We start from the raw sequence: 6,716 nt of genomic DNA, 5'->3' as shown, positions 1-6,716 counted from the left end.
CCCGACGCCCTAACCTCTGAGGTTGTGTCATTCTTCCCACAGTTGCTTCTGGACTGGATGTCAACAGCATCTGACGTAAACATATCCGGGTAGAGAGTGTAAGGTGTCATATTTTCTTGTGTTTTTCTTTCCATTTTGGGGGTGGGGTTGAAGTGGAGGAGGAGCACATACCTAAATAATTTCAAGAGAGATTCCGCGCAAGGATTCTCCATTCCCTGAAAATAAAAAGATTTGTGAAAAAAGGCAACCCCAGGAGTAAAAAATAAAGCCAAAGTGAAAGGTAGAGGATTCATTAGTGGTAAAATTCTCATTTTTTCTGTGCTGTTTTGCCACAACCCTTCCTTCTCTGAAGCCCTCACATGATTTCCCAAGATGGCCAAAATAGACAGCCAAATAGATGTCTCCTGTTTTAGTTAATGCTTAGATGGAATGGCAGCAGGCATAATGAAACACAATAGGGGCTGAATAGATTAAACAATGGATTTAAGAATCGTGGCAGCTGTGGAAAATGCTTTTTAAAAAGAAGTTGGGCCACTGTGGAAGACAGTTTGGCAGTTCCTTGAGAAGCTAAGAATAGAATTGCCGTACAATCCAGCAGTCCTGCTACTAGGCATATACCCAGAAGAACTGAAAGCTGGGACTCAATCAGACGTCTTCACACTGATTTTTATCATCACAATTGCCAAAAGATGGAAGCAACCCATGTGTCCATCAACCAATGAACAGGTAGACAAAATATGGTATATACATATGAAATATTATTCAGCTGTGAGAAGGAAGTCCTCATGCATGTGACAACGTGGACGAAACTTGAGAACATCATGCTGACTGAAATGAGCCAGACACAGAACAAATATTGTATGACCTCACAGATATGAATCAATTATAACAAGCAAACTCATAGAGTCAGAATCAGAATATAGGTTGCCAGGGGGTGCATTTGGGAGCTTATGCTTAATTTGTGCAGAATTTCTGTTTAGATTGATTGTAAATGTTTGGCAATGGACAGTGGTGATGGTAGCACATTACTGTGAGTGTAATCAACAGTGCTGAATTCTGTTTGTGAATGTGGTTCAAAGAGGAAGTTTGGGTCATTTATGTTACTAGAAGGAAAATTAGAAGATAAAACATGGGACTGTATAACACAGTGGATGATGGATGGGGGTACAAATATAAGAATGTTCTTTCATGAATTATAACAAATGTACAACACTATTACAAGTGTTAATAAAAGGGTGGTTGTTTAGCTTGCTAAAGTTGCTAAAATGCAATGTACCAGAAATGAACTGACTTTTAACCACGGGGATTTATTAGTTTACATGCTCACTGTGAAAATGTCCAAATCAAGGCGTCAACAGACAGTCCATTAATCCTGGGCTCCTGTGTCACATGGCAAGGCACATGGTGGCATCTGCTGGTTCTTCTTTGCCTGGTTTCAGCTTCTGTCTGCTGAGGCTCTGGCTTTCTTTCTGAGCTTCTGTGTGTTTCTCTCGTAGATTTTGGTTGCCTCTCTATGTGCTTTTCTGAATTTCATCTCTTATAAAAGACTCCAGTAAGAGAATTAAGACCCATCTGGGGCATGTCACAACTGAAATAACCTAATCAAAAGTCCCGCCTACAACAGGTCTACACTCATTGGTATCGATTAGCTTTAAGAACAGGATCTTTACTGGGATACACATATCACAGTGCCATAGAGGGAAAAATACACCCTAATTTAAACTACGGACTATAGTGAGTAATATTTTAATATTCTTTTATCAATGATAGTAAAGATACCACACTAATGCCAAGTGTCAACAATAGGAGGGTATATGGGAACACTGTACTTTTTATATGACTTTTCTGTAAGCCTACAACTTCTCTAATTGAAAAAAAGCAATAATTAAAATAATCATTATGGACGGGCCATTGTGGTTCAGCAGGCAAAGCTCTCACCTGTCATGCCAGAGACATGGGTTTGATTCCCGGTGCCTGCCCATGCCAAAAAAAAAAAAAAAAAAATCATTATGCTAAGTGAAAGAAACCAGACGCAAAGTACTACATGTTACATTATTCCATTCAAATAAAATGTAACTACAAATAAATGTATAGAGACAGAATTAGATAAGTGGTTACAGAGGGCTGGGGCAGGATAGAGGGATTGAGAAGTGACTGTTAAGTGATATGGGGCTTTCCTTTTTGGCGTAATGAAAATGTTCTACAATTGATTGTGGTGATCAATGCCTAACTGTTATTATACTAAAAGCCACTATTATACACTTTGGAGAGATTGTATGGTATGTGCATATATCTCAATAAAACTGCCTTTAAAATGGCAAAAGACAGTATACACTCTGTGTACGGCTTCTTTCTCTCAGTTTTATATTCCTGAGAGTCATCCATGTTATGGATGGCAGTTTATTTTTTTTTTTATTGCTGAGTAGTGTTCCATTCTGTAGTATATCTGAGTTTGTGTATCCATTTTCCTATTGAAAGCCACCTGAACTTTTTCCAGTTTTGGACTATTAAGAATAAAACTACTGGGAATATTCGTTAAAAAGAAAATAGAGGCCGGAGGCAAATCTCTCCTAAAAAAACCCTAAGAACAGTTACCCAACTTCTGCCTTCTTCCTTCAATTATTTCTTCCTTATTATTCGGTTTCGATGTATCCTTCCATCTACATTTATTCAGGGATTATCAAGCTCTATTAGCTTCTAATATCTCACGATTCCCTTCATCCATTCCCAATATGTGACCAGCCTAGTTAAAATAAAGCCCCGTTGCTTAGCATTTTGCATTACAGGGCCAGAGAAACGGGAGGAAGTTTGAGGTCTGCGTAATTGGGGATGGTGAAAATAAGGGCCAGAAAGGCTTGGATCAGGATGTCTCAGTGCTCTGAACCACCTGGAAAGATAACATTGTTGAAAGATGTTTGCAAGTGTTTGATTGTAACTGAGCAATTAAGACTTAAGGGATGATTTTAATTACTGAATTGTTATATAAATATTCCTTTCTGCTTTCTGGTATAATGGAGTAGGCAGGGAAATACCTGAAATCTCCAAATTGTAATCCAGCTGCCTTATCTCTGATAACGATTGTATAGACATTATCTTTTGCCCCTGTGATTGTAAAAACCTTGTGACTAACCTTCATTTGCACCCATTTATCCAGTTTTTCAACTTTAGAGTCTAGTCATCACTAAAGACAGCTCCTAATGTTTATTAATGAAGGGGTCTTGGGTTAGCCCAGAACTAACCCACCCCAAGTCCAAAGATAACCAAGCCTGGATCTAATCAAAATGGGCCTATCTGACATGTGTAGTAGCTTAGACTTTAATTTACAAGTCATCTATACCTCATTCCACATTTTCTTACATACATCCTGTAAGCATTCCATCAATCCGTGCATGCTCAGTAATTAGATCACCTCTAATTGCATCATCTGGGGCCACTGGGCTCATTATTCTAAACCCTGCCCATCTTTTTCTTTAAAAAACTATCAGAATTACTGCAATTCAGAGAGACAGATTTTGGGCCAACAGGCCATTTGCCTCCTATTATGTGCCTAGTAATAAACTCTTTCTCTCTTTGAAACTCCGGTGTCTCCGGAATTGGTTATTGAGTGTGTCAGACAAAAGAATCCACAGCCTTTGTCTGGCAATATGATTGTTCTAATTTGCTAGCTGCTGGAATGCAACACACCAGAGATAGATTGGTTTTTAATAAAAGGGGATTCATTTTGTTAGTTCTTCAGAGGAAAGGCAGCTAACTTTCAACTGAGGTTCTTTCTTATGTGGGAAGGCATGGGGTGATCTCTGCTGGCCTTCTCTCCAGGCCTCTGGGTTCCAGCAACTTTCCCCAGGGTGATTCTTTTCTGCATCTCCAAAGGCCTGGGCTGAGCTGCGAGTGCTGAGATGACGTATGCTGCACTGCTTCAGCTGTGCTATGTTGAGCTCTCTCATTTAAGTACCAGCCAATTAAATCAAACATCATTCACTGCAGCAAGCATGCCTCCTAGCCGACTGCCGAGTAATCAGTGACGGATGAGGTTCACATGCCATTGGCTCATGTCCACAGCAATAGATTTAGGCACCTTCACCTGGCCAAGTTGACAACTGAGTCTAAGTACCACAATGATCAACAGGGAAGTTAATTTTTATAGCTGGAAATAAGGCAGTCCATCACCAATAGCTAGGTGGTCCAAAAACACTGGGGATTTTGGAGAGCTGGTAGTAGCTCTCTCCTGCTCCCTTGTTGGAGAAACACTAACCTAGTATGAAGTTGACTGAACCTTTCTGCCTTTATTTGACTGGTTTTTCCTGGGTGTCAGCTTACTGGATAAAAAACCGGCTCTGCAAAATGAGACAAAATAAAGTGTCAATGGCTGAGAGATTCCAAACAGAGTCGAGAGGTTATTCTGGAGGTTATTCTTACGCATTAAGTAGATATCACCTTGTTAGTCAAGATGTAACGGAGAGGCTGGAGGGAACTACCTGAAAATGTAGAGCTATGTTTCAGTAGCCATGTTTCTTGAAGATGGTTGTATAATGATAAAGTTTTCACAATGTGACTGTTTGATTGTGGAAACCTTGTGTCTGATGCTCCTTTTATCTACCTTATCAACAGATGAGTAAAACATATGGAATAAAAATAAATAATGGGGGAACAAATGTTAAAATAAATTTAGATTGAAATGCTAGTGATCAATGAAAGGAAGTGGTAAGGGGTATGGTATGTATGAATTTTTTTCTGTTGTCTTTGTTTCTTCTTCTGAATTGATGCAAATGTTCTAAGAAATGATCACGATGATGAATATGCAACTGTGATGATATTGTGAATTAGTGATTATATATGTAGAATGGAAAGATCATATGTTAAGAATGTTTGTGTTTGCTGTTATATATTTTTTTTAAATTAAAAAATAAAAAATAATCAAAATTGAAAAATTGAAAAAAAAAAAAAACCCGGCTCTGAAATTCAACTTTCCTTGGCCTTCCCTCTGTTGAACTTTGTTGAACAGAACACCTGACTCCTGACTAACTTGGCTCTGTTCATCCTGGCTCATGCTGAAGCAACTGGACAGTTTGGCTCAGAGTCCAAGGAGTTAGAGCATGCTGACCTCGTGGATACCCTCCCCCTCCCTAACAAGGCCTGCTCCTGCCCAGTAAGGTTTGTGAATTGTTCTTGGCAAATACACCGGAGGAAAACAGAGTCCCTAACAATAGTAAGTCCCTTTTTAACTTGACTCTCCTGCTACCAGGACTGTGAACTTGGAAAAGCCAAAAATAACGAATGTAATTGCAATGGGTTACCCTAACAGTCTATTTCTGCTATTACCAACATTAGATGTCACTTCAGTAGACATTTAGCTGCTTATGGTGGAAATGGAAGGGGCTTATAGCCAGACAGACCTAGATACAAGACCTAGGTCAGCTACTTACTAATTATATGACATAGGGCAAGTCACTAATTAGAGTCTGTTGGCATTGAATGAGCAAATGAACTCAGAGATGCTTAGAAGCCTGCAAAGTGTCATACAAAGTTAAACCATTATTATTGGGAAATGGGGATAATTTGGAAGTTTCAGGAAAAGGAGTAATTTAAATCTTTAAGACACCCTTGAGTCAATCTGAATCAAGAGCGTGCTTATACTCTATTCAATATCACGCGCAGTCTTAAAAACACTAAAACTGCAGTTAGTTTCTGCTCAAAGTTAAAGGTAGTCTTCCCTTCTGTTCATGATGAACTTGGAAATGGGGAAGGATTTGTGGTTCCTTTTGTATCAAGGAATGACCCAGCAGGAAGATGAGTCCTTTGAGTCCTTATCCCTGATAAGTATGAGAAAGAGCACACTATTTTGACAGTTTCAGGGTTCTCTGGAGAAACCATCACCTGGCCAAGCTGACACTAGCACCTAACCACCGCACAGCCCCACTCTATCTATTCCACCTGTTTGTTCAAACTAGAGACTTAATCCCTCAATTTTCTGCACTCTTTACTTCCAATCTATCACCAACTCCTTTCAACTTTTCACCCCCCAAAATATCTTGAATATATCTACTTTTCTCCCAAACAGTACCTGGCAGATGGTAGAAACACAACAACTATTTGAAGAGGAATGAATGAATTAATCTTCACTGAATTCTTAGAAAAATTCATGGCTGCATTCAGTGCAAGCTGCTATAAGTAGTCACCTAATCCCTTACTAGTCTTAATTCTTCTACTCTACTTCCCCTACAATCTATTCTCCACACTGCAGGGAAAGTTATTTAAAAAAAAAAAAAACTGTAAATGAAAGCAGGTCACTCCCCAGCTTAAAATCTTTCAATTACTTCCCATTGCAATTTGAATGAAATCCAAATGCTTCATAATGTACTCCAAGGCCATTTCTGTTTTGGCACTTGTTTACCTCTTCAACATCTTCTATGCTCCCCTACGCAATCTAAAGATGCTGCAGCTTTTTTTTTTTTTTTTTTGCTTTAGAATTTTGGCACTAGACATTTCCTCTGTCAGAAAGGATCCCTGAAAAAAAAAAAAGAAAGAAAAAGAAAGGATCCCTGCTTAACTGGCTCCTGTCTTTTAGGTTTCACCTTAAAAAATTAGAGGCCTATACTTCCTGCTCTGTAGGTGGGACACCACCTCCTGGGTAACTCTTTTTGTCATACATATATTTTTATTATGAAAAACAAACAAACATACAAACATTCTTGACATGGTTACAATTAATGGCTCAC

Source organism: Tamandua tetradactyla, chromosome 13 (genome assembly GCF_023851605.1).
Source record: "Tamandua tetradactyla isolate mTamTet1 chromosome 13, mTamTet1.pri, whole genome shotgun sequence".
NCBI lineage: Eukaryota > Metazoa > Chordata > Mammalia > Pilosa > Myrmecophagidae > Tamandua > Tamandua tetradactyla.
Note: the sequence above shows the minus strand (reverse complement) of the source record.